At 24.0% G+C, this 14524-nt stretch overlaps 1 protein-coding gene across 1 annotated transcript in view; it reads left to right on the top strand.

Moving 5' to 3' along the window:
• Positions 1-8630: 8630 nt before the first annotated feature.
• LOC119602744 (putative metabolite transport protein HI_1104) overlaps positions 8631-14524 on the top strand; it is a 31746-nt gene continuing 25852 nt past the window's right edge. Inside the window, exon 1 of the mRNA XM_037954426.1 lies at positions 8631-9071. The gene's annotated coding sequence lies outside the window, so the exon portion shown is untranslated. The remainder of the gene's footprint in view (positions 9072-14524) is intronic.

The following is a 14524-nucleotide window of genomic DNA, read 5'->3' as shown; positions in this document are numbered from 1 at the left end:
TACATTTTTAATTATATTTATCCTACTCTAATAATCAAAATAAATTTATATATTTTAAATAAAAAAATAAAAAAAAAAACATTTTACTTTTTATAATTTTTAAACTTTTTTGTTCTAAAATTATTTTACTTTTAAAAACATGTCTTAAAATGTAATGAATTTCTTTTTGTCATGAATTTTTATCTTTTAGTTTTGTTGTTTTCTTTACAAGTGTAAATAATTTATTTATAAAAAATCTAAGAAAACATTGTTAATTATAAAAGATTTGTATAAGTTTTACATGTTTAAATACTTAATTAACAATTAATTCAATGTGGTTCAAGTGTAGTTTAGTTTTAATATTATTAAATATATTTAATTATTATAATAATTAATAATAAATATTAATATGCTAGAGATTTATTATTATTATTAAAACAGAGATATAAATTATATAACATTTAGTTACTAGAATAACAAATCTATATAAATAAAATACACAAAAAATATACATAATAAATTCTATTTAAAAAAATAAATGGAAATTTATAAAATAAAATAAATTATTTTTTCAAAAATGAAATATAAAAATCAAAATTTATTAAAGTGTTTTTATTTGAAGAGAGTTCCGAAACAACACAGCAATATGTAAGTAAAAAAAAAAAACAAACCCACATAGAATAGATTGTAGCCTAATCTTAAGTTCGTTCTCCACACTATAGACACGTTTGTTGCCCAGTTTAAAGACTTAACCCTTGTCTTGTCTATAGACTAGATCGTTGTCTTGTCTATAGACTAGATCGTTGTCTTGTCTATAGACTAGATCGTTGTCTTGTCTATAGACTAGATCGTTGTCTTGTCTATAGACTAGATCGTTGTCTTGTCTATAGACTAGATCGTTGTCTTGTCTATAGACTAGATCGTTGTCTTGTCTATAGACTAGATCGTTGTCTTGTCTATAGACTAGATCGTTGTCTTGTCTATAGACTAGATCGTTGTCTATTGACCGTTGTCTATTCTATAGACTAGATCGTTGTCTTATAGACTAGACCGTTGTCTATTCTATAGACTAGACCGTTGTCTATTCTATAGACTAGACCGTTGTCTATTCTATAGACTAGACCGTTGTCTATTCTATAGACTAGACCGTTGTCTATTCTATAGACTAGACCGTTGTCTATTCTATAGACTAGACCGTTGTCTATTCTATAGACTAGACCGTTGTCTATTCTATAGACTAGACCGTTGTCTATTCTATAGACTAGACCGTTGTCTATTCTATAGACTAGACCGTTGTCTATTCTATAGACTAGACCGTTGTCTATTCTATAGACTAGACCGTTGTCTATTCTATAGACTAGACCGTTGTCTATTCTATAGACTAGACCGTTGTCTATTCTATAGACTAGACCGTTGTCTATTCTATAGACTAGACCGTTGTCTATTCTATAGACTAGACCGTTGTCTATTCTATAGACTAGACCGTTGTCTATTCTATAGACTAGACCGTTGTCTATTCTATAGACTAGACCGTTGTCTATTCTATAGACTAGACCGTTGTCTATTCTATAGACTAGACCGTTGTCTATTCTATAGACTAGACCGTTGTCTATTCTATAGACTAGACCGTTGTCTATTCTATAGACTAGACCGTTGTCTATTCTATAGACTAGACCGTTGTCTATTCTATAGACTAGACCGTTGTCTATTCTATAGACTAGACCGTTGTCTATTCTATAGACTAGACCGTTGTCTATTCTATAGACTAGACCGTTGTCTATTCTATAGACTAGACCGTTGTCTATTCTATAGACTAGACCGTTGTCTATTCTATAGACTAGACCGTTGTCTATTCTATAGACTAGACCGTACCGTTGTCTATTCTATAGACTAGACTGTTGTCTATTCTACAGACCGTTGTCTATTCTATTCTGTCTATTCTATAGACTAGGCCGTTGTCTATTCTATAGACTAGGCCGTTGTCTATTCTATAGACTAGACCGTTGTCTATTCTAAAGACTAGACCATTGTCTATTCTATAGACTAGACCGTTGTCTATTCTATAGACTAGACCGTTGTCTATTCTATAGACTGGATCGTTGCCCGGTCTATAGACTAGACCGTTGTCTATTCTATACACTGGATCGTTGCCCCGTCTATAGACTAGACCGTTGTCTATTCTATAGACTAGACCGTTGTCTATTCTATAGACTAGACCGGTGTCTATTCTATAGACTAGACCGTTGTCTATTCTATAGACTAGACCGTTGTCTATTCTATAGACTAGACCGTTGTCTATTCTATAGACTAGACCGTTGTCTATTCTATAGACTAGACCGTTGTCTATTCTATAGACTAGACCGTTGTCTATTCTATAGACTAGACCGTTGTCTATTCTATAGACTAGACCGTTGTCTATTCTATAGACTAGACCGTTGTCTATTATTATAGACTAGACTGTTGTCTATTCTTTAGACTAGACCATTTTCTACTCTATAGACTTGGTCGTTGTCTATTCTTTAGACTAGACCGTTGTCTATTCTTTAGACTAGACCGTTGTCTATTCTATAGACTAGACCGTGGTCTTTTCTGTAGACTAGACCCTGGTCTATTCTATAGACTTGACCGTGGTCTATTCTATGGACTAGACCGTTGTCTATTCTGTAGACTAGACCGTTGTCTATTCTATAGACTAGACCGGTGTCTATTCTATAGACGAGATTGTTGTCTATTCTTTAGACTAGACCATTTTCTACTCTATAGACTTGGCCGTTGTCTGCTCTATACTCAAGATTGTTATTTTCGTTTTATTCCTAAATTATTTTATAAAACATCTGGTCTCTTCTTATTTTTGCAACAAGGCGTATGAGTGTTAAATTTTATATTGTTCGTTGCAACATGTTTGGAAGGGTTTGTTGTTGTTAACCCAATAATATAACATGCTTGTTTTTTGTTATTGAAAGTCATAAACAAATTTAAACATTCTTTATTTTAACAAAAAAATAAACTAACAACTTCTTTGTCTTTTTCAACCATAACTAACAGAAGTGGAGATTGGATACCGGTCATTTTTTTAAAGTTTAAAGAATTTTATTTTTAAATTTAAACATTAACAAGTCTTGCAATTTTCTTAATAATGTTATTTTTAAATAAAACAAAGAAAAAGGTTTTAAGTTTAAAAAACAGTTAACAATTAAAATAAATAAATTTGGTAACAAGGGGGAATTTTTCCATATTTTTTTTAACAAATTTATAATATGTATTTCTTAAAAAATTATTAAACAACAAAACGCAACAACTTTGCAATATTGTTTATTTAGTATTTATGCAGTCTAAGTATTAAACCAGTTTGAGAGAAAAAAAAATTAATAACAAATTATAGCTTAATAACATTTATGGGACTGGACCAAATCACGTTGTGGTTAGCATTTGTGGTTGACAATAAAAAAAAATATTTTTATTAATTTATTAGCAAAAAAATGTGTATAAAATAAACACTAGACTAACGAGTGGGTTGTTGTTTCTTTTTTTTTTTCAAAACCCAGTTTAATATAAACATTTGCATGTGACGTCAGTTTATTGAAGTGTATTAAAAATTTCTTTGAAATTAGAATGATTTTTACTTTTTTTATCTTTTCGCTTTTTTTATTAAATGAACAATTAAACCTTAAACTACGCCCCTTGTAAGTTTATTACTTTTTTATATTTTTTCTTTCTTTTCAAAAGCACGATTTGTAACAGGTGTTTAAAAAAGTTTAAAAAATAATCAAGAACATTTAAGATTTATTATTGTTGTACAATATATTATAGTGCAATAATTATATTTTATTAAACTTTTACTTAAAATCACGTGAAACAATTTATTTAATTAACAGTTTATTTGTAAGAAATTAATTAAAATTAAAATCATATCAACTTCCGGTTTAATATGAAATAATAACATGCCGCCATATTTGGTGAAAGTTTAAAGGATATATGTACAAACGTATGAATGTGTTTATACATGAATAGTAGTGTTCCATTTTTTGTTCATTTCAAAATGGCCTTATACATGTCATTTATAGTAAAAAAACAATGTGGCAATATTACACTCTCTGTCCTTAAATAAAAATAAGAGAAAAGTGCTGCCAAGTTTGTGTTTACATTTTACATTGTAAACAACTGCAAGTGTTAGAAACTATAACCATTATCTATACAAGACTACATTCCTAGTCTATAGATTAGGGGACAGTCTAGATCATTGTCTAGTCTAAAGACTAGATTCTAGTCTATTCTATAGACTAGATTGTGTTATAGTCTTTAGACTAGATTGTGGTCTAGTCTCTAGACTAAATTGTAGTCTAGTCTTTTGACTAGATTGTGTTATAGTCTTTAGACTAGATTGTGGTCCAGTCTCTAGACTAAATTGTAGTCTAGTCTTTTGACTAGTTTGTAGTCTAGTCTTTTGACTAGATTATAGTCTAGTCTCTAGACTTGATTGTGGTCTAGTCTTTAGACTAGATTATAGTATAGACTATAGATCAGATTTTGGTCTACACTATAGATATATTGTCGTCTAGTCTTTAGAATAGATTGGGGTTTAGACATGAGGCTAGATCGTTGTCTTGTCTATAGACAAGACAGAATAGATTGTGGTCTAGTCTTTATACTATTTTGTGGTCTAGTCTTTAGGCTAGGCTGTGGTCTAGTCTTTAAACTAGGTTGTGGTCTAGTCTTTAGACTAGGTTGTGGTCTAGTTTTTAGACTAGGTTCTGGTCTAGTCTTTAGACTAGGTTCTGGTCTAGTCTTTAGACTAGGTTGTGGTCTAGTCTTTAAACTTGATTGTAATCTATACTTTAGACTAGACTGTGATCTAGTCTTTAAACTAGATTGTGGTCTAGTCTTTAGATTAGATTGTGGTCTATTCCAACCAAACTTGTGGTCTAGATTGTGGTCTAGTCTTGTCTAGTTGTGGTCTTATCTTTAGACTAGATTGTGGTTTGGACATTAGACTAGATCGTTGTGTAGTCTATAGATTACATGAGTTCATTGCCTATAGTCTATAGGTCGTTTTCTAGTCTGTAGATGATAGTGCTGGCTAGTCTATATACCTTTTATAGAACTTATTTCTTCTTTGAAAAAGTTTTACGTCGAACGCCATTTAAGATGTTCAAGTGCAAAACATAACAGCATAAAAATGTAAACAAAAACTGTAACAACTATAACAGTGCTGCCAAGTTTGCAGTACTAATCCTAGAGAGCATCAAAAGAGTAACAAATAAAAAAAGGATGCCAGATTGTTTAAAATGAAAATAGCGGTGATAATTACCAGAGAGTTAACAATAACTCCTAGAAACTGACGTAAAACAAGGAAAATAAGAATATAAGAGAAAATAAAATAAAAAGCAAATAAAAAAGGAAGATTTATAACAAATAAAATAAACTTATTGATAATTATAGCAAAAATAATAATAATTCCTAAGAATTGTACTCAAATAAAGGAGTTTTATTGCTTTTAATAAACGTCATAACTTCCGCTTAAGGTAAAACCCCCCCACAAAATAAAATTCACAGAAAACAATTATGACGTTCGTTGGTTTATTCAAAAAAATATTCCGCTAAATATGTTTTTTTGTTATTTCTTAAGAAAGTCAATGGCTTCAAAAAAAACTTGTTTTAATTATATTCATTCATCTTTAAGTTTGGTTGGAATTGTAAACAATGTTTATTATGGCTTGTTTGTTTATTTATCTCAATTTTTTATAGCTTAAAAACACAAATAATAATGAACTAAAAGCATCACCGGACAAAACCAATAAAAATTTAGCCAAAAAAAATGTGACTTCAAAAAATGTCTCACGTTAATCTACTAATTAAGGTAATTTATGTATAAAATGCATATTAAAAATTTAATAGCAATTAATGGTGATTTATTTAAAAGCTAGACGCATTTAGAAATGTGTCAAAGAAATTAAAGAAATTTTAATTATTTATTTGAGATGATTAATAAAAACTTCTTAAAATTAAAAGAAAAATCCCCTTTAAATTTTTAACTAAAAATTTTCCTTTGAACTTAAATATAATGTGTTACAATTAAAAGAAAATCCCCTTAAAGGAAGTACAAAAACTGGTTTACTAAACTTATAAGTTGCATATTTTATTATATAACATTTAAAAACTTTTAAAATTGCATTAAAATAAAAGATTATCTTGAAAACGAATACATACTGTGCTTGAAATATATAAAGTTTATATTTAAAATAATTAATTTGTTCTAAATTATTTTGCAAAAATTCATGTTATTAAACTGATGATCATGTTTTATTGTTGTATATATAAAACTAATTAAATAATGTTGTTAATTATTAACACTATTTAAAATGGATATGTGATTTATTATGATGACCTTAACATCTTTAGAATGTCTTAATTATTAAGTACTTTAAATGAAATTAAAGTGTATGGCAAATATTTTAGAATTTTAAAAAAAATCACATTTAAATTTTTTTATAGAAAATGGGATTTACCTGTCAATTAGTAGTTGGTTTAAAAAGTTCAAACATAGTGTAAAAAACTCGTTCTGAACTGATGTTTAAAGCTGAAAAAAGAACAGAAAAAAATTGTTTTAATATTTAATTCATATATTAACAGAGATTTTTAAAATTTTAGATAATATTTCGCAGAAAATTTACAATTTGAAATATGTTTGTTTGAGAAATTTTTCAGAGAAAATACATAATTTTGAGAAAATTTTTAATTATTACTGAATTTTTAATAAAATTTCGTGTTATTTTATTAGTTCCATTTGGATTTTTTGTGAAAATTCAAAATTTTAAAGAAAATTTGAAATTTGTAAAATATTTTTAAATTTTTGAATACAATTTTGAGAAAATACACAATTTTGAGAAAATGTTAAAAATTTTAAGAGAACAATTTTAATTAATACTGAATTTTTACAAAAATTTCGTATTATTATATTAGTTCCATTTGGATTTTTAGTAAAAATTCAAAATTTTACAGAAAATTTCAAAATTGTAGTCTTTTTTTTAATTTTTGAGAAAATTTTCCGAGAGAATACATAATTTTGAGAAAATGTTAAAATTTTGAAGAAAAATTTTAATTATTATTGCATTTTTACAAAAATTTCGAATTATTATATTAGAGCCATTTGGATATTTAGTGAAATTTCAAATTTTCGGAGAAATATGGAATTTTTACTGAAAATTTATATTTTTTGTAAAAATTTAATTTTTAATTCAATTAAATTTTTATTTATTTAAAATTTTTCATAAAATTTAATTTTTTGTGAAATTTTTAGTGAAAATTATTAGAATAATTTCCTTTACAAATTTTTTTTTTAATTTCTGCACATTTTTGCACTTTTATTTAATAAAATCCCTTTAAACTGAATTTCTTTAAAGATTCCTTGCTTAAGTGACCATATTTGCCAGTTTAAAAGGTTGCCATACTTAAATATAAGAAAAACTGTGTTACTAAAGTGTTGCCAAGTTTGATATAATTGAAGAGAGAGAGAGGAAAGCAAGGATAGAGAATGAAATAAGGATGCCATATTAAATATCTATAGAAAACATTAAAAAGTGATGACAAGTTTATAAATTAAGGCGATATAAGAGAGAATAAAGCGAAATAAGGAGAAAATAAAGAGAAATAAGGATAAAATAAAGAAAAATAAGGCGATTTGGTTAAAATTTAAAAACCAGCATTTGAAAAACGAATGACATTAGGTTGACATTAAAGGTTGCCATAAAAAATAAGTAAAAGACCACTTAAAGCAGTGCTGCCAAGTTTGAAAGAACTGAAAAGAGAAAAATCAAGGACACAAAAAAGGTTGCCATATCAAATATCTATATAAAACCGTTAACAGTGGGTTCAAGTATATAAAATAAGAAAAATAACACAAAATATATAAAAATAAACAGAAATAAAACAAAACCTTAGTTTTGCTTAATTAAATATAGTTTTTTAACGAATTTAAACTTATGTTATTTAAAACATTTATTTTTTATGCTAAAAATATATTTAAATTTTAAAGTTTCTTTGAAATTTATGGTCAATGGAAAGTTTTTATTACTTTAACAAGGATACTTGCTATACATTTGCTGCAAATAGCATTTAAATTACTTATTTAAATAAACCAAGTTTATTTATAACATTTATTTTTGCTGTTGTTGCTTTTTTTAATGACACTATTACCTTGTTTTAATGGATGTTAACAGTCATAATAAATGTATTTCACATTTCAATAGAATATTGTTTATTTCAGCTGCAATTAAAACAAAAACATTTCTAAATTTAATTTTAATCCTTTCTCTTTTTCAAAAAAAAAAAAAAAAGAAAAACACATTAACAATAATTGAATCATATTATTAGTAATTTATTAAACACACAAAATAAAAATTGTTCAAGTTGCAAGACAAAATTGTTAAAAGTATAAATCAAACTTGTTTGATTCAAACTTTTCGAAACAAACCTGTTGGCAGTTGTAACAAACTTAAACAAGAATATTTATAAGCGATTTTTTTGTTTAAAAATTTCTTATAAATGTATTTATATTTTATTTTGTATACGTATTTTAATTGTTTAACAACAACAACAAAAAATGCCAACCCTTTTGCCGTTTTGCTTTGAATATTTGTTGATTCTTTTAAAACTCATTGCGCGCTAGAGCAAAGTGATCAGTTTTGTGCCTAAGGAGCTTCGTGAAGCTTGGCTTCATAAGCGGTATTTTAAATCAATAAAATTAATTAATAAAAACATAAACAAATAAATAAAACAAATTCATTAAAAGAAGAACATATAAATTAAAAAAAGTGTTTTTGCAAAGAATAAAAAAAAGAAAAAACACAAAATAAAGTGGATTAATTAATAAAATAATTTATACAAGTTTTTATAAGTTCGCGTATATATTTTTTTCAATAAAACGTGCAAATTTTAAAAACTTTATATAGTTTTTTTTGTGAAAAAAAGGAATATTAAACTTTAAATATATAAAAATCATTAAATTATTGGACCTAAATAATAATTTGAGTGATTTTTTTTTTGGTGGAATAAAAGGAAAGTAAATCAATTTTCTTAAAAATAAAATAAAAAAGGTGAGTGCTACAATTTATATAATAAACTAAATATAAAAGGATAGAAAAAAGCTTGACATATCAAATTAGTTCTAAAAAAATTCCTTAAACGTGATGTCAAGTTTATTTTATAATAACTTGAACAGAAATTTTTAAACATTATTTTCAAGGACTTTTATAAAGTTTAACTCATTTAAAGAAATTTCTGTCTAATAAATTAACAATAATTTACGTTGTTTGTTTAAACTTCAAACTTGTATTTGTAATAGTCTGGGTCTTAGAAAATAAATATGCTAATTAAAAATAATGACAAAATAATTCAAATTTAATTAAATTTGTTTTTAAATACAATATTAATATTAAAACTTGTTATAAATTCGTGGAATATTTTAAAAGAAATACAAAAAAAAAACAAAAAATCAATTTCACCATTTTCTTTTAATACAAAAACAATATGTTAATCAATTAACAATTACACTTTTTTTAACTTAAAAGTCAAATTAAATTGTCTAATAACGCTGTGTAATGTAAATTATTATAATTTACAAGTTTTGCATTACAATTATCTAATTTAAATTGTAATAGATTTATAAAGATAGAAATTTTATTAGAATTTAATAAAATTTAACATTTAAAAAAAAACCTTAAACAATTTGTAACAAAACTTTTGAAACATTTTTAAATTTTTTGTTATTTTTTAGAATTTTTAATAAAGTTAATCTTTATTAAAAATTGCATTAATTTTAAAGCAAATTTTTATAACAATTTTAAATTTTTTATGAAAAATTTTTAAAAATATTAAAAATTTTTATAAATTATATTACATGTTATCAAAAATCGTTCTTACAACAACATTTTCTATAAAATTCTCCTTAAAATTAAATAATTTGTAAATTTTTGTTAACTTTAAAAAAAAAAGAAAGAAAATACAAAATATTTTTATTTTAAAAGAATTTTGCTTAAAAATTATGAAATTTTTATGAAAAATATTAAACACAATTAAAATTTTAGTAAAATTTATTAAAACCAATAAAAAATCTAACAAAATATTTAATAAATTTCTGTTTTATATTTTATGATTTTTTAATAAAATAAAAGAAAACATGAAATATTTTGATTTTAAAAGAAGAAATATGAAAAAATTTACAAAAACTTTTTAAATCTTTAGTAAATTTCATAAAACTGAATAAAAGTTAATATTTGTTCGAATTTTAATAAATAAATTATTAAATTTTTAAGATTTCATTATATAAAAAGCATTTAGGTAAAAAAATCTCTAGAAACATTAAAATTTCATAAATTTCGTTAAAATTTTAATAATTTTATTAAAATTAAATGAGTTTTATTAAAAATTTAATAATTTCACTAAAATTTTAAAATAAATTTTAAGTTATCTTTTAAAAACAAGTTCCAAATCAAATTTTAATTTAAATTAATGAATTTCAATAAAAATTTAAACAATTTTATTAAAGTTTTAATAAATTTTTTAAAGTTTTAATAAAATAGTTTATTTTCTAATTTAATTTCTGACAAAAAACAGTTAAGTAGTTAATTACTAAATAAAAAGTTTATAATTTTATTTATTTTTATAAATTTGTCTCTTAATCCCCTCTTTATTTAATAAAAATGTAATAAATCCTTGAATTCTCAATTATTTTCTAATATAAACTGCCGCTATTTGATTTAGAAATCGGCCATATTGTCAATAAGAGAGAATAGTGTTATGTTAGTGATGCCAAGTTTGTTAATATTAAAGAGCTAATAAAAAGGATAGGTAAATAAGGATGCCATATCGAATATAAACAAAAACCTTGTTAAAGGTGCGGCCAAGTTTGAGTAAATGAAAATACAAGGGAAAAGGATAGAAATGAAGGATGCCACATTAAAAATTTAAGGCAAATAAGGGAATTGTATAAAATTTAAGCCAGAAATGGTTATAAGTTTAATTTTAAAGAATTAAAAATAGGATTTAATTAAAATAAATCTTAATTACAAATAAAATAAACTATATTATTAGCTTAATAAAATAAAATGAATAATATTATGTCTAAAATTAATAATATTTAAATATTATCTTAGAAATCTTTAATTTTAATAACCACTGTACCCTTTAAAAATCATCGTGACTTTTAAAATATTGATAAATATTGTATAAAACACTCATAAGTTTTTTAATAACAATTGTACAAAAAAATCTGCCAATTAGTTTGTGATTATAGAACACTCTCAGAGGGCGGGTTTGGATTTTTTTAATTATAAAAAAACAAGTTTATTTCGAAATACTGTGTAATATGTGTATGACATAAAATACAGTACATTATTTTTTAATTTGAATTTCAAAAAAGAAATGTTAATTTTTAAACACTAATGACACAAATCTTAACATGCACTCTAGTATAAATATTATTTATCTGAATTTTAATTAAGAACTTACAAAAACCCCTAATTAAAAATGACAAAAAACCAAATCACAACCACAATTGTTTAAAGTAAGTTGTATTTATAGGAAATATGAATGTATGTGAATGTATGTTTAACTTAACAAATATTCTAACACCAAAAAAAAAAAAAAAAAAATTAACAACAAGAATTTGTGGGTTGGTATCTTGGTAAATAAATGTATGTTTTGAGCAGAGCTGGAAATAGGAGAATTTAACATACTCATAAAAATTAAGGAAAAAAGAGATTAAAAATATAATTTTTCTAAATTATTTTTATAAAAAAATTAATTAAAAAGCCTTTAAGGTAGTTTTTGGTAGAAAAGTCCTATTTTAGTTTAACGCAAAAGTATTGAAAACATTTACTACAAATTTTTATTTAAAAAATAGTTTTTAACAAATTTGCTGTAAAATTAACTTTTATGTTTATTTTTTGCTTATTTCTTTTAACCTAAAAGTATTTAAAATATTTTACAACAAATATAGAAAAGAAATTTCTTTGAAATCTTGTCTTATCATTTTTAAAAGTTTAACAATACTCCCTTCTCTGTTATTTAAAGTTAAGTTCATGGCAATCACAAAAGTAATAGAAAAAATAAACATTTCTTAAGTGTTTTCTCTTGTTCAATTTGTTTGGAAATAAACTGCTGTCATTATCTTCACAAAAAATAAATATTTATTAATTTTTTGGTTTGAAAATTATGCAAAAAAATTGTGTATTTAAATAGTTTTTATAAATTAAAAAATATATATATAAATGATATTGGCTAGAAAGAATTCTATAACTGCATGAATAATAAAAAAACATTTGAAAGTTAGGAGTTTCGAAAAGAATGTGGTTTTAGTTGAATATATTTACACTATTTAACACCTGTTTGTGTGGGGCACTATTTAGCAAAACGAACTACACTGGTTTTCACGTTTTAAACTATTAATTAATTAATTAATTTTTTACAAAATCTATTTAAGTTAATAAGGAATTGTTAGTTCTAACATTCTATAAGCTTGCCCACACGCTGACTGGGAAATAAATATTTATCTAAACACCGTGACAAAAAATACAATAAACAAAAATTGTTAAAAGAATACATATTTCTTAATAAAGATTTTTATAAATCTGAATTTTCTGCCATATTTTTTAATTTAAGTTGAAAATTTTACAAAATTAACTGAAAAATCTTAATTTCTGCTATATTTCCCAAATTAAACCACTGTATATAAGGCTACCATACTAAAATACAAGAGAATTGAGTTAGAACAGTGCTGCCAAGTTTATAAGCTATGAAAGAGAGAGAGAGAGATATTAAGGATATAGATAACAGATGCCATAAAAATATTTTTAGAAAATGCCGTTAACAGTAGGAATAGCTGTTTAAGATTACCGCTATAAGACGTTTTAAGGCAATTTTATTTATGTTTAATTTGGTTAATTTTATCTACAATTATCACTATTATATGAGAAACACTTAAGTTAAAGAGAAATGTATTAATTAAGTGCTACCAAGTTTATGACACTTGAGAGAGAAAAGCAGGGATAGGAAAAAAAGGTTGCCACACTAAATATTTATAAAGAAAACTATTAGTAGTGTTGTCAACTATATATGCTTTTGGATTCAAAGCGATTTTGTTGAATATTAACGTTTTAAACGTTAAAGTTACTAAATTAAAGCAAAATTTTAAGAAAAATCACAAATTACTTAAAATTTTAATATAAAAAAGCTGGAGCTGGGACTTTTACTCAAATTTTTTATAATTAAAGTTGAAATTTGTTTATTTGTTGTATTATTTTTACACAAATTTATAGTTTTAGTTAAATATTTTATAATTTAACTTGAAGTTTTTTAAATGTTTGCTTTATTTTGTGTTACTTGGTTAATTTTCTATGATCATATACTACTTTTTGTTTAACTTTGTAGATCTTATATTTATTCTATTATTAATTATTAAATGTTTAAAGCATTAAATTTTTTTTTTAAAATTCATAGCATTTAGTTAGTATTATTGTTATTAAAATAGATAAATAATAAGATTTATGTTTTATAATTAGTTTTCTTAATTGTTAACAAATCGACATGACATATTACTTTTTATTAAAAGTAATTTTAAGAAAAATAATAATTAGTTATAGTAAATTTCTATATTTAACTTTTACATTAATCAGTATTTTTATAAAAATAAATCTTGATTGATATTTAAAATGCCCTGTAAAGAGTTTATAAATAATTTATGGTAATTAATATGCCACGTGTTTAGGCAAACATTTAACAAAGTGCAAAGTTAACAATTGTTCTAAAACATTTATTACCTTTTAACTACAATTTAGTTGTATCATTAATTCAATTTTATTTCCTCACTTCTAGAAAATTCACAAAATTCCTTTAAAAAATTTACATAATTAATAAAGGTAAACATGTATTACTTAATAAAAATCAAGAAAAAAATCTTAATTAATTTTTAAATTAATTCCATATCGTTTTCATGCTAATGATGTAATATAGAAACATTTCTTTTTTTAAAAAGCAAACTGCAACACCACCTGTTTAGAATTTTGTTGCCAAGTTGACAAATTTTGGCATAAATTTACATAAATTTATTTTACAATTATTAACATCTGTTAGAACTAACTAACTGGTCAATGCATTTTTACTGCATGTAAACAAAAAAACCGGATTTTTTATCTATAAATCTAGCATTGAAGTATATTTAAAGTTTTATACTTAAAGCCAAGCTATATATTAAATATTTGCATTAAATTTATTAAACTAAACAAAATTTGTTTTCCTTTTTCTATAAAAAAATAGCAATCTAAAAGAAACCCGTTTTATTAGAATTTTATTTTTATTCTATAATCTATTATTTCATATTTTTTATAAATTACTTTTGTTTTATAAAAAAATTAATAAAAAAGCTAAATAATAAAGAAATAAAACATGAAATTCTAAACAAACAAAAAAATAATAATAAATAAAAAACAGTGTGGTCAAGTGTTGTTAACCTTGAATGCGGTTAACACGAAAAGAACTCAACTCCCATTGA

The sequence above is a fragment of the Lucilia sericata genome, unplaced genomic scaffold, assembly GCF_015586225.1.
Source record: "Lucilia sericata isolate MDLA Ls3-8-SP2 unplaced genomic scaffold, ASM1558622v1 Contig000251F_arrow, whole genome shotgun sequence".
NCBI classification, from domain to species: Eukaryota; Metazoa; Arthropoda; class Insecta; order Diptera; family Calliphoridae; genus Lucilia; species Lucilia sericata.
Note: the sequence above shows the minus strand (reverse complement) of the source record. Positions and strands in the feature narration are given on the sequence as shown.